Source organism: Sinohyriopsis cumingii, unplaced genomic scaffold, assembly GCF_028554795.1.
Source record: "Sinohyriopsis cumingii isolate HCF-2022 unplaced genomic scaffold, ASM2855479v2 utg000036l, whole genome shotgun sequence".
Classification (NCBI taxonomy): domain Eukaryota; kingdom Metazoa; phylum Mollusca; class Bivalvia; order Unionida; family Unionidae; genus Sinohyriopsis; species Sinohyriopsis cumingii.
In genome coordinates, this window is record NW_028315863.1 from 401,975 (window position 1) to 428,789 (window position 26,815).

Genomic DNA, 26,815 nt, shown 5'->3' on the forward strand with positions numbered 1-26,815 from the left:
TAGCGTGAATCCCGCCAAAAGGCATTTTCCCCCCTGATCTCCAAGGATTTCTGTTCGTCGGTCGGTTACTGGTATAAACGATACCAATTGTACAAACCCAGATGGGCGGAGCTTAAGGACTGGCGGTACTTTTTCAACTCCAATAGTAAACATATGTAAACACTATCATATTCAAAATTCAATAACTTAAAATTTCTGGGTGCTGATGATGAGACCTATAATTATCCATGCACATCTAACCTTGGTGCAAGCTTATGTGTGGGGAACACAATATGAGCCACGGCATTTTGTTTGTCTACATGTGCACGAAACAGTATTGAGTACTCCTGAGTCAAGCCTGTACAAATAGTAAAATTGCATCAGTAGAAATATTTCTATCTTTTTTTAAAAAAAAATTACATCTAGGATAAGCTATTTTAAGATATTTTTACTAAAATTTTAATTTTCTTTATGGCATCACGGTACCAATTGTTTTTCCATATACCTCAATGTTAATGTTTTGTGAAATAAATATACTTTCTGTCCAACTTGGGCATGCATGTCACACACTGTCATATAGAACACTGCTAGATTGTCAATTTGACAATGATATAACCAGTTACTCCATTGCATTTAAGAGAGATAACTCTACTGGAACTAGACAGGGGTAAGAGTTATCTAGTCACAACAGGCACATTTTCAGCCATGTGTACCATATTTTAAAAAAAATCATAAAAGATACAAAATATGACCTAGATAGAAATTAACACAAACTCACATGTTGCCAAGAGGCTCAACTTTTTTTTAAAGCCAAACAGAAAGTACAACTCTTACATAATGCACCAATTACAGCTAGTGTTGTTCTTTAATTCTGAATACAATTTTCCATACACCTTAAGCTCCGCCCACCTGGACTTGCGCAATTGGTACCGTTATACCATTATTAAACAGTTATGGACCACCAAACCCGTAAATACTCTATTATTTCTTCACCCATTTCTATAGTTCTTCCGTACAATTAGTACCGTGTGTCCTTTAGGTGTACGGAACAGTGTGTTCAGAAATAAACTACAAAATTAGCTGTGATTGGGGCAATATGTAAGAGTTGTACTTCCTGTTAGGATTTTATTTTATTTTTTAAAAATGAGCCTCCTGGCAACATGTGAAATTATGACAATTTATATCTAGATTATGTGTTGTATTTTTATGATTTTAAAAAAATATTTGTAGTACACATCATTGAAAATGCTTCAGCTGTGACTAGATAACTCTTACCCCTGTCTAGTTTCAGCAGAGTTATCTCTCTTAATTGCAATTGGGTGCCTGGTTTTGTCCCTGTCAAATTGTCAATCTAACATTTTTCTCTATGACAGTGTGTGACATGCATGCTGAGGTCGGATAGAAAATATATTTATTTCACAAAACATTAGCATTGAAGTCTGTGGAGAAACAATTGGTACCGAAATACCTGCTGTGACCATTGGAACATTGGTCAGTTACTTCCCCCTGATGTGATAAGGTGGCGCTTTAGTCAGGTAAACCCCTTCAATTCCGGTTTACTTCGTCTATGCTGAACCCATACTCGTGACTGTCTGAAAAATGCTTGTCGTGCCTCAGTGAAAAAGCCCATTACCTGTACTAGCCACATTTCTATTAAGATGGTTGGTCAAATGCATCAGTCGCACAATGAACGTGGTGTTCGTTATGGTGAGTACGTTATGACTTGGGCACATTTTGGTATTCATACATACGTACGTTTTGACTCTGTCAAGTTAATTTAGACTTGGGTATGTATTGAGTGTAATTCTCTGGCCAGAGTCGGCATTCATGTATTGGAAAACTTTACTAAGTGCTTTCTTTACTCTCATTAGTCATATAATGACCATGTGTAAATCTCTTCGGTTTCAGGTCAAATCTCCACAGTCCAGGATGCAACGAATCTGAATTCATTAATCAGAAAGACTATTGCTGATGGAAGAAACCAAACAACATCAACAACAACAACAACAAAAACCAAACAACAAACAAAAAACCGAACAACAAACAGCAAATACTCAATTGTGACATTCGTAATTAAAGGTACTCCAAGAGTTTCGACATGAAAGAGAACATGCAGTTATACGTAGCTGAAAAGACATTGATGTCTGAAGTTTCTGATTAAATCATGTATGGCTTGAAAGAGCACGAGAGATTAGATGGAAATGAAAAGCCATTCAAGTGTGAAGTTTGTGACACCGTTCAGCCACAGGTCCACGGTGATTTTCCTTATGAGGGTACATACTGGAGTGAAACCATTCAAATGTGAAGTATGTACTAACATGTTTTGAAGGAGGTCAGACTTGAATGCCCACGTGATGATGAATATTGGAGAAAACAACATTCATTTGTGAAGTTTGTGATAAACTGTTTAGAGATAATGCCATAGTGAAGAAGCACACAAGAATACAATGTGGAGGAAAACCATTCAAGTGTGAAGTATGTCCTAACCTGTTTTGTAGGAGTTCAGACTTGAATGCCCACATGATGATACATATTGGAGAAAACAACATTCATTTGTGAAGTTTGTGATAAACTGTTTCGAGATAATGCCATAGTGAAGAAGCACATGAGAACACACTGCAGAGGAAAACCATTCAAATGTGAAGTATGTACTAACCTGTTTTGTAGGAGTTCAGACTAAATGCCCACATGATGATGTATATTGGAGAAAACAACATCCATTTGTGAAGTTTGTGATAAACTGTTTAGAGATAATGCCATAGTGAAGAAGTACACAAGAATACAGTGTGGAGGAAAACCATTCAAATGTGAGGTTAGTGATAATATGCTTAGTGAAAGTGATGAGTTTTGGGTGAACTTGAAGATACATACAGGAGAAAAAACATTCAGTTGTGAAGTTTGCAATGAATTGTTTAGTAGGCATTTAAAGTTGAAAGAACGCATGAGGTTACATACTGGAGAAAAGCCATTCAAATGTGAAGTTTGCTATGAAATCTGCATCAATTGTTCAAAGATGAAAGAGCACTGGAGTGTACATACTGGAGACAAAATATTCTTCCAGTGTGAAGTTTGTGACAAACTGTTTAACCACCATTTTAGCATCAATGCTCATAAGAGGTTATATACTAAAGAAAAGCATTCAAGTGTGAAATTTGCAATAAAATATTCAGCGAGGTTACAACCTGAACAGGCACATTCAGATACTTACTGGAGAAAAACCATTTAAATTTGAAGTTTGTAAAATAATGTTTAGCCAGAGTACTAGTGTTACCAGACATATGAAAATGTATAAAGGAGTAAAAACATTTATATGCAATGTTTGTGATATAATGTTTAGAGTGGTGATTCAATGAAGGACATGTAATACATGCTGGAGAGAAACCATTCAAGTGTGAAGTTTTTTAGAATTGATCATTTCAAGAAGATCAAAATGACACATGTCATGAAAGCAGACAAGCATACATATGATACAATTGTGATAAAATGTTTGGGCAGTGTCCTCACATGGTCCAGATAAAACTCTGACATACAGAATTGATGACAAAAGTTTCCCCTCACCTCATCCGATGAATAAATTGATCTTTTGAACACTTATTTAAGTAAGTGTAGCCAGTCTTAGAAATTGTAACTGAATGCACCCAGGAGTAAGTTTTCAGTTTTCGAAATTCACTTGGGAATATTGCTTCAGTAGAAATTATGCCGGCATGAAAATAATTACTAGAACTACAAAAAGACACTGTACAATCTCTAGCTTTATATGCCTATTTTAATCATTACTTCATGTCTGTAGTCCACCTTGACTTCAAATCATCAGAAAAGAAACTATGTTGTTGCAGGATTTAAGACCATTTTTCAGCACACAATAGGCTATACATGGCGGCCGGTATTAATGGTGGAGGAAGAACCACTGACCCACAAGAAGCTACTGGCAAGCTTTCTCATATACCCACATTAGCTGAATCCAAGACTCAAACCCATGCATATATATATATATATATATATATATATATACGTTTCTTGTCCATTTTATACTTTTTGTAGACTCTTTGAAGTGAATGAAACAGTACTTTATGTTGGGGCATACTACTTTGTCACAAGAATTAAATCAAATTCAGCACTTTTGTTAAAATTAGACAGCAGTAGCTGCTACAAGGTTTAACAGCATATCAGCATGATCCTGGTTTAACTGTGTTTAGGAAATTTAGGTGTCCTTAGATAAGAAAGAAATCATAAAGGGTAATATCATTAAAATACAAAATCGATTCTATGTTCTATATAAGCTGTCCTCTTGAAAGACAAAGTCCAAGACTTTTGCATTTGAAACATTATCCAGGATTATGAATAGATGCATATCCTGGTATTTTGACAATTGGAATTTAAATGTGACCCATTTCTAATGCATGGTACTCCAGCATAATTTCCTACTGAGATTGTGTTCTCCATTGCAAATTTACTGAACATGCCACCCATGATCAACATTTGCTAGACTACTGTTTACTACTTATTGGCCAATAATATCATACCAGTTTAAAATCATTATGAACTGGATGTAGCTAACAGTTCAGTGACGTGACACGTAATTGAATGAAGGTTAGTTTATGAAATGATTGTATTAATATTTCATCTGATATCAGCATTTATTTGATTGTCCATTAAATTATAAGCAATTAGTCAAAACTGGAATATACAATGGATCATGAAGTCAGTGGTCAATGAAGTTGTCAATCCCAAGATGGTTTCCAGTGCTGAATATAACATTGAGTTATGGTAATGAATGGCATATCTTTTTTTCTTATTTACAAAGGGGAACAATGAGATTAGACTGACGTTTTGTCACTTTGCATCAGCTGTTGATTTCTTTTCCAACTTGACTAAATCACCTTCTTGGGGGATTAATTTATCTAGTGCTGTTAGATTTACTTTAAGTGAGTCATGCAATTATTTCAGTAGGTAATGATCTGTTTCCAAAATAAAACCATAGACTAAATTTGTTTGTTACTTTTCTGTGTTATTCTTTTATGAGTATATATTGGCACATGAGCCACCATATAATAATTACAATCAAAATACATGTTGCAGAGGCCTTTGAAACTCTGTAATTGTAGTAAGAGAATATCATAAAATATAAAAGAAAAACCAAATTTTATATGACTTTGTACTGTGATGCACTCAATTGGAACATCTGTGATGTTCATCCTGGTTCTACTGTTATGTCCGTTTTTTGTAGTCATGTTTACTAAAGAAATTCTTCAATCTTGCTATACTATCTGAAGCATGATCATATGAATTGTTGTGTTCATTTTTGGATTTGAATATATTCAAATTATTTTTCACTGGAATCACAGTGCTCATTTATTTGGAATTATAGTAAATTCAGAGAAGGACATATTTGGATAATATTAGTGGGATACATCAAGAGACTGGTAATACATAGCTACACTATAGGACACTGGCACATTATCATATTCGAGACAACCAGAATATCAACACATTAAGTATTTGAACTGATTTGGAATACCACTAAATTTCAATTTAAATTTTATACATTTGGACTTGTGATACAACTTTTAGGGCTATTGGGGATTTAATTAACAACACAGTAAGTTATTTTTGAATATTTACGTTGTATTTTAGGGAAATAACTTATTTGTTGAATTTTACAAAACTTGTTGGTTTTGGCTCATTTCTGTTTCTTAGTTTAAGGACATAGATTTGTAACATTATATTCATAATAATTATGCTAGGGTTCATTGTATTTGCCGAAGATTTATATTACTTCCAATCGCAATACCTGTTTCAGTATACTAAAAGTGTAATATGACTTGAAAGATTCAAGTCACAGAATGAATGATACAGGAACAACGGACAAAAGGATGGACATATTGCCTGATCGCTGTTTTTCTTAAATAACGCAGTATGCGGTCAGGAAATGTCATCAGAAGAGAAACATTTCAGGTCCAATTATATTTATTTATTTCACGGTTTTATGTATATGACAATAGTGTACAATTGAAGAATATATAAATTTAATTTTGATTGGTCGTTAGAGAAAGAGAGAGAGATATAAGTAAATATACATTGTGTGCAAGAGTGAGAGAGAGAGAGAGAGATACAGAAAGAGAGGTGAGACACATATAGAGAAAGAGAGAGGGAGATAGAGACAGAGATACATATACAGAGAGAGAGAGAGAGAGTGATATGTATATATATATATATATATATATATATATATATATGAGATACAGAGAGAGAGAGAGGGAGGGAGATAGAGACAGATACATATACAGATTGAGAGAGAGAGATGTCTGATGGTTTTTTAAATGTGTTCATATGTAGATGATTATACATTAATACATAATATAATCTGATTCAAATATCCACGTAAGAACAAAAAACAATTGATGAATGGACGATAGTGAGCAAAGAAACTGAAAATTATAAGCATTTACATTCGATTATCAGTGAATGAGAAATGCAAAAGAGAGAAATACAGAGAGTGGGGAAGGGAGTAAGATGGGGATAATATTTGTTTTCAAATATGTTCATATTTCGCTAAACAAACAATTAAAACATGACTAAATCTAACCAAAAATTCACAACAAAAAACCAAAACAAACGATTGATGGCTAAAGGAGGGAAGGTGAAATCGTGATTTAACAATCAGTCATAATGCCCTCTTCTCCACCAATCTGTACATTAATAAATTCTTTGTTAACCAGCTAAAATGCAACTGGACGGAATAAATCCGCCCACTTTCTTCCTTGTTATCCGTGATCTCCTCGTTCCATATACCATTCCCATGGAGTTAGGAGGTGTCAGTTGTTCCAACAAATCACCTAGAGATAGATAGATAGATAGAAACAAAGATATTAATTTCTTTAACAACTTTATCAATTTTCATAAACAAATAGTAAACCCACCAAAATACTGACATCAACATATTCCAAAAAGGTACAACATTGCTGCTAACCATTGACGAAAAGATTGTCTGTCAGAGAATATAGTTTCGGCGACATTTTTAACGCTTCTGCTAGCTAAAGTGTTATGATTTCAAATTCGATATAGGTGTTGCTGCAGAATGTGCGATGATAATAATTTCGATAGCATAATATAAACGACAGTTAAGGATACTTTAGATAACTGACCCTTACGGGAAGTACTGTATAGTCTACTATAACCGATCTTAAATGGAAATAGGAAACTGATAATATCTTTACCTTTTTTGATATTCATTTCCAGAAATTCCATCTTTTTATGCTCATTAATAGCCACAGCCTTTACGCATCGATTCAGTCTTCTCTCACCTAAAATAAATGCTTGATTCAATGAAAGAAAGGTAACAGATTGTAAAAGTACATTGTACGTATCTATAGCAGGTGTTATTCATTATTGTTTTGCTTTGGATGTTTTCAATAGAGAGAAATAACCTAAGCATAAATAAATAAACTTGAACGTGTTTATGCGTCGTTATTATTACTTCTTCTGTCCATATAAAACACAATCCCGTGTTCAAGGAATAAAATCTCCAAGTCTCATAATATGATCCTGTGCTCGAGGAGTAAGTTCGATGTACGTTTGTAATACATTACAGACCATATTTAATTTATTAATCGTTGACTCCGCCCTATAAACACATAGCAATGAACAATGTCCCGCTAACCAATGCTGTAACTGGCTAGATGGAAGAGTTACTTAAAATCGGCGTCAGTTGAATGACAAACGAGATGCTAATAAATAGACGTAGCCATATATGTCCGGATCAACTATTGATTACTACCTCACCCCTTGTAAGGATCAATAGACGGAGGTGTGATTGATTAATTATAACCCTCTCCCCCCCCCCCCCAACCCTTGTACAAGTACAATGGAAACGCTTTCTTTCTTTACCATTTATTAAACGAGAAAATAACAGTAATGGATTCTAACCAGATTCCATTCATCAATCAAGCAATTAAAGATAATAACGCAGTCTGGAATTTATTACTTAAGATTGAACGACTTGATTATATTACTCTAGTTTGAATGAGACAGTAATTTAGTGTATTTTTAGGTGCTCGATGTGTGTATTATTTTTCTTACGAATATCAACATATAGAGTGTATTTATACTATTTGTAGCTAAAGGTACTGGTTCTTACAATTGCAAAAGAACGAGTTCAACCTACCACAGCTGTGAATTGGGGTACAAGGATTATCCACTTCTTTATTTTCTTCATTGTTTTCATCTTCTGGAATAAAATATAGGTGACGCACGCTTTGTACTAGTTATATTGTACATTTCTATTTACGTCTCAAATTGTTTCATCAATATGTGTTCCCAAGAAAGAGTGCAGAAGCTGATACAATTTCTGAAAGTCTAGTTTTCTTAAACGGAAACAGTTACAACAATCGTAGATAATTCCATTTTGGACAAGGGTTGACTTTTCTTACGGGGGTTTAACTTCACGTCATCATCAAGTCACATGCATTTATAAAACATGTTCTACTTCAGATTTTATTTCAACGCGTCATGCTTATGCATAATGTTTTAAGCATGGAACTTACCATTGAAATAAAATGGGTTGTATAGTTTATCGTAACTATCGGCCGGTGACAATGGCTTGTTCCCATTCAGTTCCTCCTGTTCCTCATCTTTTTCGTTTCCTGAAAGATATTTTGGAAAATAAAAATGGTAAATGTACATTACCAAAATAACAACAGTTACAACACCAGCAAATGTAAATGTGTATTTTATAAGCATATTATCGTAAGAACAAATATCAAGTCTTATGAATTTAGGAATCATCGTCTCGTTCATAATTTATTTAAACACATAACGTTTGTGTAGGCTTGGGTAGCGACATTGTTCTCTTCGATTTCATGTTCTTCTACATAATTTTCTTCTGCCGAAAGATATTGCGGCAGATAATAGTAGCTAATATTCATTGTGAATACAAAACATGTTAACCTGCAGATTTTGTTTGAACACGTCATGCTTATGCATTATGTTTTAAGCATGGAACTTACCATTAGAACAAAATGGGTTGTATAGTTTATCGTAACTATCGGCCGGTGTCAATAGTTTGTTCCCATTCAGTTCCTCCTGTTCCTCATCTTTTTCGTTTCCTGAAAGATATTTTGGAAAACAAAAATGGTAAATGTACATTACCAAAATAACAACAGTTACAACACCAGCAAATGTAAATGTGTATTTTATAAGCCTATTATCGTAAGAACAAATATCAAGTCTTATGAATTTAGGAATCATGGTCTCGTTCATAATTTATTTAAACACATAACGTTTGTGTAGGCTTGGCTAATAGTATTGTTCTCTTTGATTTCCTTTTCTTCTTCATCATTTTCATCTGCCGAAAGATATTGCGGCAGATAATAGTAGCTAATACTCATTGTGAATACATAACATGTTCCCCTGCAGATTTTATTTCAACACGTCATCCTTTTGCATTATGTTTTAAGCATGGAACTTACCATTAGAACAAAATGGGTTGTATAGTTTATCGTAACTATCGGCCGGTGTCAATAGTTTGTTCCCATTCAGTTCCTCCTGTTCCTCATCTCTTTTGTTTCCTGAAAGATATTTTTGGAAAATAAAAATGGAAAATGTGCATTACCAAAATAACAACAGTTACAACACCAGCAAATGTAAATGTGTATTTTATAAGCCTATTATCGTAAGAACAAATATCAAGTCTTATGAATTTAGTAATCATGGTCTCGTTCATAATTTATTTAAACACATAACATTTGTGTAGGTTTGGGTAATGGTATTGTTCTCTTCGATTTCCTTTTCTTCTTCATCATTTTCATCTGCTGAAAGATTATGCGGCTGATAATAGTAGCTGATATTCATTGTGAATACAAAACTAACTACAATTTAAACAAGAGATAATTACGATATGTAAAATGGTAAATTTTGGAAAGCATTTATCATAACAGCCACATCACGTCTTTTAAATTTATCAATTATGTTTTAATTCCTAATTTGCTTAAACAGTTCATGGTTAAGGATACATTTTAGATGCTTAACTTAGCATAAGAGCAGAAGTCTATCGTAACTATCTGCTGGGGTAAGGAAACTGTCATCCTTTACCTCATTCTTTTCTCCTCCATAATCATCTGCTGAAAGTAACATACATTGTAAAAACAATATCATATTTTGGAGTCGTTAGTTCGTTTAATTATATTTTATTCGAATCTGAGAAGGACATCGGGGCAAAAGCAATTACTCTGCCCCACCCCCAACCACCATCCCGCACCAAACATTAACCATTTTATATATCGTAATTATCTCTCGCTTTAGTTGTAGTTTTTTTTTTTTTTTATATTTATTCGCAATGAATATTTGCTACTGTTATGTCCCACAATACCACCACTGATTATCCAACACAAACTTAGGAACTTCCTCCAACTGATACAATCTTACTTTGTTTATTGGTCCAATAAACAAAATAAATTTGTATCAGTTGGATGAAGTTCCTAGGATTTTTTTGGATAATCAATCACAAAATGTATTTGTTTCAAAAACATTTTGGTTAATATTTCCTAATTTCTATATAATCTGCAAAGAACTGATATTGGTCCGCCGAACAATGGAAGTAAAATGTCATACTGACGAGATCAAGAGCATTTATCCCAACTCAGGAATGATCGAGTACATACAGCGAAAGAACACTTGTCCCAACTCAGGAAAATAATCGACTACAAATAGCGAGAATAAGAACACCGTAAAGCTACTTAGAATCCCAACTTCATAACTTTTCGTGGTTTCAAAATGTCCAGCTATTACAGGACTATTCAACCTCGCTAATCCGCTATTCAAATTTTTTCATAAAAAGCATAACAAATTCGATTGCATTAATAGCAAGCATGGTCATTACTGATTATGAGAAGAATATCTCTGCACAAATAATACAACTGTTCATTGAGTAAATGCATATGCTTGTATCTGACTGGTGTTGGTAGCCTACAAAACAAGCTTCCTAAATGTACATTCATTCAGTTATGCAACGTTAGCTCCGTCTTCGGGGTTGGATACTATACTTATAGTTGTTCACTTATGGCCATTTGTCTTGTTTGTGTGACAGTATAGAGTTCTCATTTTCGTAGCAACGTCTTGATCTCAATGCATGGATTAAGTGCTGGTGTAATAATGGACAAATGCACGTGGAAAAGAATGCATTCACTGGTTGTAATGTGACAAAGACATGAAAAATATGAAGTTTAACTATGAAATCACAAAGATAAGGACAAGGAAAAAGGTATTCCACCTGGAAAAACAACGTCTAATTTAAAGCATACAAAATATTTGAATAATTCCCGCTCTTTGAAGAGGTCAAAGCAAGCACAGCTGATGCATTATAACAAGGGCGAAAAGGCTGCCTCAATTAGTCGCCTCTTATGATACACGGGATGATGCATCTGCAATATTCTGTATTTCCCGAAACTAAATGGTGCAAGGGACAGTAGTTATGTTTCAAAATAGCCTGTCAGCATAAAACTGCTAACCCAGTGTGAAACATAAAATGTGCGCATAAAATATCTAAACTTTACGTATTTCTATATTATCCCGATTGAGAGAATGCTTCGTTAAACCCTCTATACATACATACAAACATACTCATATTGCATAACTCCAAACTGACCTGAAATGATAGTTTCTACCACAGGCCGATAGCCAAGTAGCTCCTCAACATCGATAACTCCTTGGAATTCCTAGAAATAATCAAAGATCTTGAAGATTATTTATGACAGATTATAGTGACTAAAGGTTCAAGCGACATAGAGATCAAAATAATAATACAATCAAATCAACACACACACACAGAGACATACACACACACAGACATATTCGATATTTATACAGATATCCACGAAATCTACATACATACCTCGAACTATACGCTTGACAACAAGACCTAAACACTTGACACATTATCCACTATATATGTGACAATATCTTCGCTAGCCAAAGTTCCGATATGATACCCTATATACATCTTGGTGTTTCGAGCAAATTTTTATGTGCGTCGGGTCTTTGAATTTCATTGGATGCAATGGCTTGCCGCTGCATCGAATCCAAATAAAGTTGTTTACATTTGAACACTGTTGCTGCGTGATTGAGACAAGGGAGCACACAACTTAAATGGACTATTTTTAAATATATATAAAAAGCTTATAAAAAAGGAATTTTCCACTGTCGTTCCGTGTTTGTACAAATATATTTACGCACATAAACCTGCAATGGCTTCTCTGTGGCACGTAGAGATACTTTCTATGTTAAACTTAGCAAAGTATTCTTTTTAAGGTAATTGTCTCCATCATTTTCGGCCGATTACAATGCACCGTTATTACACGCTATTGGTTAGCTGGCATTAAATACTAAAGTAGGAAATCCAATAGATGTATCTAGGAGAAAGCACTAAAATATATGTTCGATCCACCAAGGTGTAGATTGGATTATCGTATTGGAACTTTGGCTAGCGAAGATGACATGAAGCCCGATTGGCACTGGAATCCATGTTCATGTATAACAGATAGTGCTAAGATAGTGCAACTGTAATGCGCTCGTTTCTCAGCTGTCCGTCCTGGGGTCGATCCCCAGTATGTGCAATAGTAAATAATCATCAATCCATTTTCCGCGATTTCCTGTCGACTCAACAGTCATTTCAGCGAAAGAGTCCATCCTACGGTACCATATATTTCAGAAAGACATGGCTTGAACATTTGAACACGATACACGCAATAAATATGACAATCGCAAAACAATTCACGATTAAATTTAGAACACGTGTTTCTAAAACGCATACGAATGTCACGTGTTCTTATAAACCTTTTGTATAAGAAGAGTACACATGAATGAGACATTGATCTCATTGACTTTGTTCTCAGCATCGCTAGCAAACGTTCCTCTGACACCAAGAAGGTTGAGCGGTCGTAGAGAAGATGAGTGTTTCCTAAGTGGCATTTACCTGGTATGTTGGTATATGGAGGCTTTCCTTGTTGAATTCTGATAGAAGCTTGACCAGCTTTTCACAATCAACTTTGCTGAGCAGGTATTGTCCTGTATTATTCACGTTCCTGAAAAAGACATGAAAATAATGAACATCATATTGACATGTGTATGAGTATATGTGTATGTTGAAGTCTCGTCTTATAGGACATGAATTATCACTCTATATTCATGGCATACAATTAGTTTTAAGGCTTCCAAATCCAGAAATATATGCCTGTTATAAAGAGCAGGATATTTGTCCAGGACTTCTCTTTACTGATTGTTCTGTCTTGGTCTAGCTGAAACTGGACATATATTTTGAAAATTAAAAGTGTTATGTTTCTGGATTTGACCGAACAATCCTACTTCATATATGTGGTCCTCCCTATACTAAAATATATGAATTTGTTCTGTTCTACCGTTTCACCTCTTTCCTATCAATCTTTTATATGACATTCGGGTATGTGCATTTCAGAGAGAGAGAGAGAGAGTATAATTGGAGGCAGAGGTGAAGAAATAATACGTTTCGTGACCTAATGCAGATAATTCACAGATAAATGAATAGTTGGATTAACAGACGTGTAGACAGAAGAATACAGCAATTTATACAACGTTGTAAAGTCGGGATTGATGTACGTACATGTGTATATATGCTTTACCTTCTATCATCAGTGGAATTTTCTGCATGTTGTAACATACAGGTAGACCAACAGTCCACGAACGATTTGACCTTTTTGTCAGCAATCTCAGTGGCGACTCCTTCATATTCCAAAGAGAGCTGGAAGATATAGTATTGGTATAAACAGCTGTCGCTCGTTGTAATGGGATACCAAATAACTTCAGACAAAAAGCGAAATTGGATTTATGTAGAGATTTAATTCGATCCTGTAATGGTAAAGGCTGCCAATGTAATAGCCTTAAATGATATTCCATCTTATGCTATGATGACAGCTAATGTTTGTGTTAGCGTTATTCCTTTATCTCTCCTTGTCGTATTTACTACTTAAGTGCCTTACTGTTACCCCTTTTCCTTTCAAGTGTGGCGTAAGCTGCATCACGTTAAATAGGGACTAATTATTCTATATATTTAATCGTAAATTGTGTTTCTTTTAAAAACAAAAACAAATTTATACAGCTGCTAAATTCACCTTTAGTCACTGAATTTTAAATGCTTTGCCTGCTTATGTTTCAATTCATGCCGTGTGTATTTTGTCCAATTTGTATTCATGTTATGATGCGTTTTGATGTCTTGCTAATCACGCTTGTTGTAATGCCTGATTTGTTTTACGTAATGTCGGTAAATTGATTGTTGTTTTAAATCATTCCGACATTAAATACATCTTATCATATACTCTGATAATTACAAGTATGGAACAAAGAATTCTCATGTTCATTGGTATTTCCAAAGACAGAAATGATCCGAGGTGAATGGAAAAGTGTTATATCTGAAGAATATTACACAGCCATTTGTTAGTAATAAATATCGGCTTACTGAGGCAATGTTAACCGCTTGATTTGTCTCCTCCTTTAAAAGTTTAATGTATCCATCAGAGTTCCTCTTCGCCACCTTCCTGGCTTTCTTTACTTTCCTCTTGCTAAACCAAGACGCGTTCTCTTCCAAAACCAACTTTTCTAATCTGACCATTGATCGTTTGTAGACCTAGAAATGAGGGAAATAAAACATTAACAGGGGTCCTTACTTGACCGATCGGTTTCAAACCCTGGTGCGATTCCCGCTAGAAGTCATAAGTTTACCCCAAATATCCAAAGGCTTCCACACAACTTCAGTTGTAAAGTAGAAAGTCCGACGTGTCCCTTCTATACATACATTTTACTCTAATCATTGCAAGACCACAGATCTCACAACCTGACAAATATATGGTTTCTCTTCGTTATGTTTCCGTACCGCCAGCAGTTCTCGTCGTAGAAATTATGCAACTGTCCCTGAACACAGGGAACTAGTTTAAACGACGCTACCTTAGGCCAGTCAAACTGTAGTTTCCAGGCACTGTCGTAGGTATAACTGTTTGGCCTTTGCCACCATGGCCACATAAACGGCATCTGCCGAGTCCCTTCTTATCGATTATATTGTGTAATTTACCGGTTTCCCACTATAAATACTGCCACTGCAGTCACACCACCAATGTACGCGACTAGATTTTAGTAGGTACTTTATTAATCCATGGACACTTATTCGGTATGGACTTGAATTCACTACTACTGAACAATGGCATCATGGAAACTCACTAACACTTTACTCTGTGACGTTTGTTCCTAGTAATTGGCCAATTATTTCGGGCAAAGGAATATTTATATTGCATCAAATTCCAATAATCAGACAAGTCATCACAAAAATATAAAAATTCCTTAAAACGGTACACTATAACCAAATGCGAATACTTCAAATTTATTACGATAGCATCAACAGCTGGCTAATTTTTTAAAAATCTACACATACAGATAATAATTCCAAATATTGACAAAGAATGAATTGCAACATTAGAATAGCCGCAAGGCATTTGGAAACTAACCAAAACTGCATGATGTTAACAATTTAACGTGATGAGTTCACTTACAAACAATACGACATGAAAAATGATCATGCGACATAAAATTTATCAGGTGACGTTTTGCCATCAAATGATAAACCATCTGTCACAGGAATCATATAATCAAAGATAATCTTATGAATTTATGGCGAGCAGATGTAAATGATACACAATGTTTCATAATTTGAATATTATTCCGCGTGTCACCTACAATATAACGGGGGCTGTCCATATAATTATAGGCTGTTTTGTGTTTATCTGCCTAAATGTTTTATGTTTGTTTTGGACAGTGTGATTTAACGTTTTGGGCCTCGACACATGTCGTTTTGACTTTATGAACATCCAGCAAGGTTAAACATTTCCTAGGTTGGCATTTGAAAATTTCTATGTGGGGTAAAAAGGTCATATTTCGACAGATGTAGCCACCACTGTGCGTTTCTATGTTAGTTACCCTTTCTTTCCAATAACCGTTTGACTACCAATTGGTAAAACGGACGCCATATTGTTAACATAACATTAAAATAAAAGTGGCTGGGCAAGGAAAATCAACATGGTGGTGGACATTCTATAATATGAAGACAGAGGAATGATTTAATGAGCTTTTTTGGGACCAATTCAAAGTTACGCTAGGTCTTGACATATCAAATATAATAAAGGACAAGCGCTATTTGCAAATGATATCAACTATGTGATAAACCTATTTATAACACTTCTAGGTTGTTAATTAGGTACATACAGTCATGTTGTATTTGTTTAATACTCTAATCAGGAAATAAAACAATTCAGACCTTTGTATGGATGTATTAAGTTTTATGAACCATAAAAACTATCATATTGATCGACGCGAACTCATCAAGACGAGACTTACTGTTTCATAACTTCTTATTGAATTGAATAAATATATGTATTAATATTGTACTAACGTTTTCGGTTGAGCTCCAGTCTGTACTCAATGAATATAGTAGTATTTAATTACTCCGGACTAAATTTAATGTACCTTCTGTCCTTTTTCAACTCTATTACAGAAACGTTTGTATGGGTTCAGCATCTCCTGGAAGGACGTTTCGTATTTTCTCAAGATGACTTTTTCATCAGCTTCTCTCTCACTGTAAATTAAGATATAAAACCGTATTGTCGCGGCAAATATCTTTACTCTATACCAATTAAGGGCTAAGATACAGACATCGCTTTTACCAAATACCCAATCTCCCCGAGCAGATATTGAAATGTCTTGGCACACTTCAGGTACTATAGCAAAATAAAACCACCCTAATCGACAATTTTCGCGATTAAAACAGTAAGTGGACCATGGTTCGTTTCTTCACAGCCTTATGTTTACTTTCAAATTATGTACAGTTCAAAGGATACATAACAAATTATTGTGATATTGTATGGAAACTGATTATCTAACATACTATATATCCACAATAATAATAATAATAATAATAATATATCATCATCATTATAATCGTAATCGCGACATTCGTTACATGCGAGAAAGTAGTAATTATGTAAGTAATCACGAAAATAGACAGGCTTCTTCAAGTTTTCGTAAAACCAACTTTATTCTCAATATAAGGAATCTAAAGCATGGAGATCACCTCCGATGCAACCCACCATACTTTTATTTCTTTTCTTTTACTTAAGGTTGTCTGGTATGATTCCCAACATGGACATGGTTATAGTGATGGGCTATTGAATTTCATTCTCAGTCTCAAATACTCTGGCGTCTATTTCCATGCGGGTACGGGTGGAGTGGTTGGGGTTGTGTTCATTTGGAACACCATTGACCTTTCCCATTACATGCGAGAGTAAATCTATGATATTTAACTCACTCGCATTGGAAACAGACGATGACGGGTTTAATCTGGTTTGAACTGGTGCTGGGTCGTTCAAAATCTACCAATTGTACACTGCTCTACTTAACAATTGTATTCACTCGAGAAGGAGATTGGCAGCCTCTTCATATGAACATAATGATTCACGAGCGAAACGGGTCCTTTCTTCCATCGATGCCACTTCCATTCGGAGTGCAGATTCTATCTGAAGTATACCTACAAACCAATAAAGAGCTTACGAATTAATATATCTCACTGTAGTAGACTGTGGTGCTACGTTTTGTGGGACGAGATTGTCAATGGATTGAGGAAGTAACGACGGAAAGATAGGCAAACTGAATTAGTGTTTCGAAATGAGAGTGAGAACGATGGAATGATACACTGTTTACTTGTTGGCATGTTTAATTCAAGCAATGCTTATTCCTTTCGTGATGTATTTGAAGCCGATGGATAGATGGATCGATAACTAGATGTTAATTTCTTACTTTAAATATAAAGTACTTGGTGTTTCAGTATATACACACAAGAAGGTTTTTAGCGTGGAAAAGGGGTGGAATCTGGTTCAATCGTTACCGCGAGTAAATATGGTCAAATGATTATACATGTATGTTATTAAAGAACATATGCAATGAAGGCAACCCCACCCAACCTCCATTTTTATGAATATCATCAAAGAAATAACTCTTATTAAAGAAGAAAATAGCAAACGTGGAGACATGTAGGAAAATTACCATCAACGTTGTGTTGTCTCAGGATATAAAGTTTATCAGACACGTTCTTACACCATTTCTCTGCTTTTTCGGCAAACTCTCTTTCCAGCTGGGTACGAACTTGCATCACAGACAACCATAATGGAACGTCTCTAAGAAACGAGAAGAACGACACATTTGCTCTGTTGTAATTTTACTAGCTTAGGCTGACACAATAAATACCATGATTTATGCAGAGATATGCCTAACACAAAGAAGGAAATATAATTACTGCTAATGTCACTAAGGTACCAAACAGTCCACTAAAATAACTGACTGAATTGCTAACTAGATGCTAAGTGATTATTTGAGTGGATGTATGGACTGGCCTGCAGATTTTCGTACTGGGTGCAGGGACTGACTGACTGACTGATTGATAACTGTAACTGACTACTTGACAGTGAGTATGCCTGGATGACATGCAGTATGCGTGGACAAATAAACTGGCTGAATAAGTAACTAACTAAACTAAGTAACTAAGTAATTAACTAGCTAAATAAATAAATAAATAAATGATAAGATGGTTGGACTGGACCGAAATTGATTAATAGTTTATTTTAATCAATAAGATAGATTACAACTCACAATGTATGTACCTATAAACCTATTTTCCTTGTTAAATACCCATCTAACCATCTGAATCGCTATCGATGTATTTATTTCCCATTCATGACCTTTATTTTGCAAAACATTTATATATTAGCCGCATACAAATTATGGGTATGGTCATGTCAACTCGGATATGAACTCACTGAAGGAATGTCGGTCTATTTCACGATATCCTTAAGCATGGATACTCGTTTAGTAAATTGTATACAATAATCTGTAACTGAAACCGATATCGCAATCTAAGTTATACTTTTATCGTTTAACGATATATTTCAAACAAAGCAAGGCATTAAAAACAAAGCAAACGTGGCAACGGTACTTACGATAATACACCGTAGCTATCCCCAAGTCCATTAAATAGCTTTAGATCTACCATTTTATCGAAATTTAACACTGTCTGAAACAACGCGTGTTAAATACGAGAACGGCGCTAGACTAACACTGACAACGTCCCATGTCAACCAGCACATGACGTCGAGAATGTAGTGACGTCAACAGTTGCTTAGAATTTCGAAGTTCTTTAGAACAGACATTAAGAAAACTTTCGACCGCGGTATTTCTGAACTTAACGCGGTATAGTACAATTATATTAGCGACCAACAATTCAATGTTCTTGGGCAGGGGACTGACACTTTCCGTCTCTTAATACTGGAAATTGTCTTGATATTTGATATACATGTCAATTGTTGAATATGTTTAAATCTTAAAGCAGTACATAAAGAGGAATAATTAGGCTAACGTTTTAGCAGATACCGTTAAAGAGACCCTTCTGACATTAGAGAACGCACTGATCAAAATCGGAACCGTTGATAATGAAGTATACAATTTATTAGCTATACTATTGATGTAGGCAGAACAATTGAGTTGGATGCCAACCCTGGAAAAAATATGTGTCAGAGAGGGCAGGCAAATACAAAACACACATGCTTACCAACAGAAAAAATATTTAGCAGACTTGAAGAAAAAAAATGATCTAACGTTCAAACAGAAAACAAACGCGCTCCTGAAAATATCAGGATCAATCGAAGTAATACAAAGAAAACGTAAACTTAACACATTCACATACACTAGTAAATAACTAAAACAGGGCATGCGGCGTTTTTTTTCTCTTCTTGGGATATGTGTGTTTTCGTTCCTTTTTTATCCGAATTTTTCCGGAAATTTAGATTTGGCCCGATTATGTTTCACACCATTCTGTTTTTCGCTGCGTTGGCATACTTGACACGTGTCAAACATGTGATCACAAATTTTAAAGATTAATTTGTGACATATATAACCGTTTTGTAAAAAGATAATTATTGAAAACTATTTGTCACGAATAACGAAAGGACGCATATAATGTTGATATCTCCGTTTAGGACTCACAGTACTAATTCATTTCCCAGAGTAAACCTATGCAAACCCCATGATATTAAAAATAAAATAACTTAATTTGTTTGACTGCTCATGATCAAACCTATATTTATCAGTATAGATAAAACCCGGATGTCAGCATCTGTGTAGAGGAAAAGATATGAGCCGCGGCATTTTCTGGACCTGCATCTGATCTGTTTGAAACATGTACTTTCAATTCAGCACCAAAGAGTCAGGAGCTAATTTTAGTAATGAGTGTTACAAACTCAAGACTGTTAAAGGACTAAAATTCCACCAATAAAAAATGTCTCTAATTTTGTTCACTTACAACTAGGATAAGTGCTCAAAAGATTCTTTTTCCTACAACATAACTTACATTATTAACCAATCATGTTCAGCCGAACCCATATATACTCTGTTTTAGGTTCACCCATTTTCAGGCTGCTTCCCATTTTTCCATATCATTCCTTTATCTGGTATCTATTCTGCAACAATGATCGAAGAAAAGCAGTCTAAAAACAAGACTAGCCTATTTACAACTTACTGAAAAGTAGTATCTTTAATAATGTAATAACATATTGGCCTTAGAAATTTCCTTTAATATTGAGAACCCTTTAAATAACGTCATGTTGGATAACTTAGCAACTTAATATGAGAGAAGTAATTGGCTAATCAAATCAATCTGAAAAAGAAGAAGAAAGGACAAGCCAAGTCAGATGTGTGTTGTGGGGGGGGGGGAGGGGGGCAGACATACAGGTACATATGTAGGTAGGTAGGCAGGCAGGCAGGCAGGCAGATAGATAGATAGATAGATAGATAGTGAATTGGGAATGTAATATAGCTTTAACATGTTTTCAGTTCTTATCACTAACTGTTACTGCTGAGCGCCAAGCGATATGTATTTGGTATGACTAGGCCGGGAACCGAACCAGAGAGAGAGAGAGAGAGAGAGAGAGAGAGAGAGAGAGAAGATAATACATTTGGAAATATCACTTGTGATTGTGAATTAGATCTGACTTATGAAATAAGGCAAATTGAAATCCAGACATTGATTGCACCAAATAGAAAACGTGTTTATTTCGCATAACACAAAGAGGTAAAAAAAACTGAATCAATATATTTATAGTAGTAAACACATATTGATAAACAACATTGAAGGACACTTCACTTTGCGGTGGGTATTATTTAATGGATTATTATCAAATTATCAGAATCTAAAAAAATATACGTACAAGTATTGCATACATAATACCTTAACAAAACAAGTAAAAACAGTGCATACCTTGTATACATTTATGGATTTGAACAGGGGCATGACAACGTAATATGCGTAATAAAATTAGGGGAAAAAAGGCTCTGTACTGAAGTGCTCCAAGAAAAGAAAATCATTCGAAATCCATATGAAATTAAAATGAAGCTACAACAAAATTATTAAAACAGACAAAGCAAACAACTAACAAAACAAACCTTAAATTTTATGCTGAAATTTCTGTTCCAGTTACTATTGTAATACTCCATAAGGGTCTTTTTACTTAGCGAATTCAATGCTAGCGTGAATCCCGCCAAAAGGCATTTCCCATTTCCCCCTGATCTCCAAGGATTTCTCTTCGTCGGTCGGTTACTGGTATAAACGGTACCAATTGTAAAAACCCAGATGGGCGGAGCTTAAGGACTGACGGTACTTTTTCAACTCCAATAGTAAACATATGTAAACACTTTCATATTCAAAATTTAATAACTTAAAATTTCTGGGTGCTGATGATGAGACCTATAGTTATCCATGCACATCTAACCTTGGTGCAAGCTTATGTGTGGGGAACACAATATGAGCCGCGGCATTTTGTTTATCTACATGTGCATGAAACAGTATTGAGTACCCCTGAGTCAAGCCTGTACAAATACTAAAATTGCATCAGTAGAAATATTTCTATATTATTTTTTAATTAAAAATTACATCTAGGATAAGCTATTTTAAGATATTTTTACTAAAATTTTAATTTTAAGTATTATACAGTTATGGACCACCAAACCGGTAAATACTCACCCATTTCTACACTGGTTCCCAGTTCTTCCGTACAATTAGTATCGTGTGTCCTTAAGGTGTACGGAACAGTATGTTCAGAAATAAACTACAAAATTAGCTGTGATTGGTGCAATATGTAAGAGTTGTACTTCCTGTTAGGATTTTATTTTATTTTTTTAAAAATGAGCCTCCTGGCAACATGTGAAATTATGATAATTTATATCTAGATTATGTGTTGCATTTTTATGATTAAAAAAAAAATAATTGTAGTACACATAACTGAAAATGCTTCAGCTGTGCCTAGATAACTCTTACCCCTGTCTAGTTTCAGCAGAGTTATCTCTCTTAATTGCAATTGGGTGCCTGGTTTTGTCCCTGTCAAATTGTCAATCTAACATTTTTCTCTATGACAGTGTGTGACATGCATGCTGAGGTCGGATAGAAAGTATATTTATTTCACAAAACATTAGCATTGAAGTCTATGGAGAAACAATTGGTACCGAAATACCTGCTGTGACAATTGGAAGATTGGTCAGTTACTTCCCCCTGATGTGATAAGGTGGCGCTTTAGTCAGGTAAGCCCCTTCAATTCCGGTTTACTTCGTCTATGCTCAACCCATACTCGTGACTTTCTGACAAATGCTTGTCGTGCCTCAGTGAAAAAGCCCATTACCTGTACTAGCCACATTTCTATTAAGATGGTTGGTCAAATACATCAGTCGCACAATGAACGTGTTGTTCGTTATGGTGAGTACGTTATGACTTGGGCACATTTTGGTATTCATACATAGGTACGTTTTGACTCTGTCAAGTAAATTTAGACTTGGGTATGTATTGAGTGTAATTCTCTGGCCAGAGTCGGCATTCATGTATTGGAAAACTTTACTAAGTGCTTTCTTTACTCTCATTAGTCTTATAATGACCATGTGTAAACCTCTTCCGTTTCAGGTGAAATCTCCACAGTCCAGGATGCAACGAATCTGAATTCATTAATCAGAAAGACTATTGCTGATGGAAAAAAACCAAACAACATCAACAACAACAACAACAACAAAAAACAAAAAACCGAACAAAAAACAGCAAACACTCAATTGTGACATTCGCAATTAAAGGTACTCCAAGAGTTTCGACATGAAGGAGAACATGCAGTTATACGTAGCTGAAAAGACATTGATGTCTGAAGTTTCTGATTAAATCATGTATGGCTTGAAAGAGCACGAGAGATTAGATGGAAATGAAAAGCCATTCAAGTGTGAAGTTTGTGACACCGTTCAGCCACAGGTCCACGGTGATTTTCCTTATGAGGGTACATACTGGAGTGAAACCATTAAAATGTGAAGTATGTACTAACACGTTTTGTAGGAGGTCAGACTTGAATGCCCACGTGATGATGCATATTGGAGAAAACAACATTCATTTGTGAAGTTTGTGATAAACTGTTTCGAGATAATGCCATAGTGAAGAAGCACATGAGAATGCACTGCAGAGGAAAACCATTCAAGTGTGAAGTATGTACTAACCTGTTTTGTAGGAGTTCAGACTTGAATGCCCACATGATGATACATATTGGAGAAAACAACATTCATTTGTGAAGTTTATGATAAACTGTTTAGAGATAATGCCATAGTGAAGAAGTACACAAGAATACATTGTGGAGGAAAACCATTCAAATGTGAGGTTAGTGATAACATGCTTAGTGAAAGTGATGAGTTTTGGGTGAACTTGAAGAAACATACAGGAGAAACAACATTCAGTTGTGAAGTTTGCAATGAATTGTTTAGTAGGCATTTAAAGTTGAAAGAATGCACGAGGTTACATACTGGAGAAAAGCCATTCAAATGTGAAGTTTGCTATGAAATCTTCATCAATTGTTCAAAGATGAAAGAGCACTGGAGTGTACATACTGGAGAAAGAATATTCTTCCAGTGTGAAGTTTATGATAAATTGTTTAACCACAGTTTTAGCATCAATGCTCACAAGAGGTTATATACTAAAGAAAAGCATTCAAGTGTGAAATTTGCAATAAAATATTCAGCGAGGTTACAACCTGAACAGGCACATTCAGATACTTACTGGAGAAAAACCATTTAAATGTGAAGTTTGTAAAATAATGTTTAGCCAGAGTACTAGTGTTACCAGACATATGAAAATGTATAAAGGAGAAAAAACATTTATATGCAGTGTTTGTGATATAATGTTTAGAGTGGTGATTCAATGAAGGACATGTAATACATACTGGAGAGAAACCATTCAAGTGTGAAGTTTTCTAGAATTGATCATTTCAAGAAGATCAAAATGACACATGTCATGAAAGCAGACAAGCATGCATATGGTACAATTGTGATAAAATGTTTGGGCACTGTCCTCACATGGTCCACATAAATCTCTGACATACAGCATTGATGACAAAATTTCCCCTCACCTCATCTGATGAATAAGTTGATCTTTTGAACACTTATTTAAGTAAGTGTAGCCAGTCTTAGAAATTGTAACTGAATGCACTCAGGAGTAAGTTTTCAGTTTTCGAAATTCACTTGGGAATATAGCTGCAGTAGAAATTATGCCTGTATGAAAATAATTACTAGAACTACAAAGAGACACTGTACAATCTCTAGCTTTATATGCCTATTTTAATCATTACTTCATGTCTGTAGTCCACCTTGACTTGAAATCGTCAGAAAAGAAACTATGTTGTTGTAGGGTTTAACACCATTTTTCAGCACACAATAGGGTATACATGGCGGCCAGTATTAATGGTGGAGGACGAACCACTGGCCCATGAGAAGCTACTGGCAAGCTTTCTCACATACCCACATTAGCTGAATCTGAGACTCGAACCCATGCATATATATATATATATATATATATATATATATATATATATATATATATATATATATGTTTCTTTTCCATTTGATACTTTTTGTAGACTCTTTGAAGTGAATGAAACAGTACTTTATGTTGGGGCATACTACTTTGTCACAAGAATTAAATCAAATTCAGCACTTTTGTTAAAATTAGACAGCAGTAGCTGCTACAGGGTTTAACAGCATATCAGCATGATCCTGGTTTAACTGTGTTTAGGAAATTTAGGTGTCCTTAGATAAGAAAGAAATCATAAAGGGTAATATCATTAAAATACAAAATCGATTCTATGTTCTATATAAGCTGTCCTCTTGAAAGACAAAGTCCAAGACTTTTGCATTTGAAACATTATCCAGGATTATGAATAGATGCATATCCTGGTATTTTGACAATTGGAATTTAAATGTGACCCATTTCTAATGCATGGTACTCCAGCATAATTTCCTACTGAGATTGTGTTCTCCATTGCAAATTTACTGAACATGCCACCCATGATCAACATTTGCTAGACTACTGTTTACTACTTATTGGCCAATAATATCATACCAGTTTAAAATCATTATGAACTGGATGTAGCTAACAGTTCAGTGACGTGACACGTAATTGAATGAAGGTTAGTTTATGAAATGATTGTATTAATATTTCATCTGATATCAGCATTTATTTGATTGTCCATTAAATTATAAGCAATTAGTCAAAACTGGAATATACAATGGATCATGAAGTCAGTGGTCAATGAAGTTGTCAATCCCAAGATGGTTTCCAGTGCTGAATATAACATTGAGTTATGGTAATGAATGGCATATCTTTTTTTCTTATTTACAAAGGGGAACAATGAGATTAGACTGACGTTTTGTCACTTTGTATCAGCTGTTGATTTCTTTTCCAACTTGACTAAATCACCTTCTTGGGGGATTGATTTATCTAGTGCTGTTAGATTTACTTTAAGTGAGTCATGCAATTATTTCAGTAGGTAATGATCTGTTTCCAAAATAAAACCATAGACTAAATTTGTTTGTTACTTTTCTGTGTTATTCTTTTATGAGTATATATTGGCACATGAGCCACCATATAATAATTACAATCAAAATACATGTTGCAGAGGCCTTTGAAACTCTGTAATTGTAGTAAGAGAATATCATAAAATATAAAAGAAAAACCAAATTGTATATGACTTTGTACTGTGATGCACTCAATTGGAACATCTGTGACGTTCATCCTGGTTCTACTGTTATGTCCGTTTTTTGTAGTCATGTTTACTAAAGAAATTCTTCAATCTTGCTATACTATCTGAAGCATGATCATATGAATTGTTGTGTTCATTTTTGGATTTGAATATATTCAAATTATTTTTCACTGGAATCACAGTGCTCATTTATTTGGAATTATAGTAAATTCAGAGAAGGACATATTTGGATAATATTAGTGGGATACATCAAGAGACTGGTAATACATAGCTACACTATAGGACACTGGCACATTATCATATTCGAGACAACCGGAATATCAACACATTAAGTATTTGAACTGATTTGGAATACCACTAAATTTCAATTTAAATTTTATACATTTGGACTTGTGATACAACTTTTAGGGCTATTGGGGATTTAATTAACAACACAGTAAGTTATTTTTGAATATTTACGTTGTATTTTAGGGAAATAACTTATTTGTTGAATTTTACAAAACTTGTTGGTTTTGGCTCATTTCTGTTTCTTAGTTTAAGGACATAGATTTGTAACATTATATTCATAATAATTATGCTAGGGTTCATTGTATTTGCCGAAGATTTATATTACTTCCAATCGCAATACCTGTTTCAGTATAATAAAAGTGTAATATGACTTGAAAGATTCAAGT

At 34.7% G+C, this 26,815-nt stretch overlaps 1 long non-coding RNA gene across 1 annotated transcript; it reads left to right on the plus strand.

The window, feature by feature from the left end:
- Positions 1-1,528: 1,528 nt before the first annotated feature.
- On the plus strand, positions 1,529-26,467 carry LOC149775005 (uncharacterized). The gene is made up of 3 exons (XR_016416654.1): positions 1,529-1,686; positions 1,888-2,058; positions 23,203-26,467. It is a non-coding gene; the product is annotated as an uncharacterized LOC149775005 (long non-coding RNA).
- The last annotated feature ends 348 nt before the right edge of the window (positions 26,468-26,815 follow it).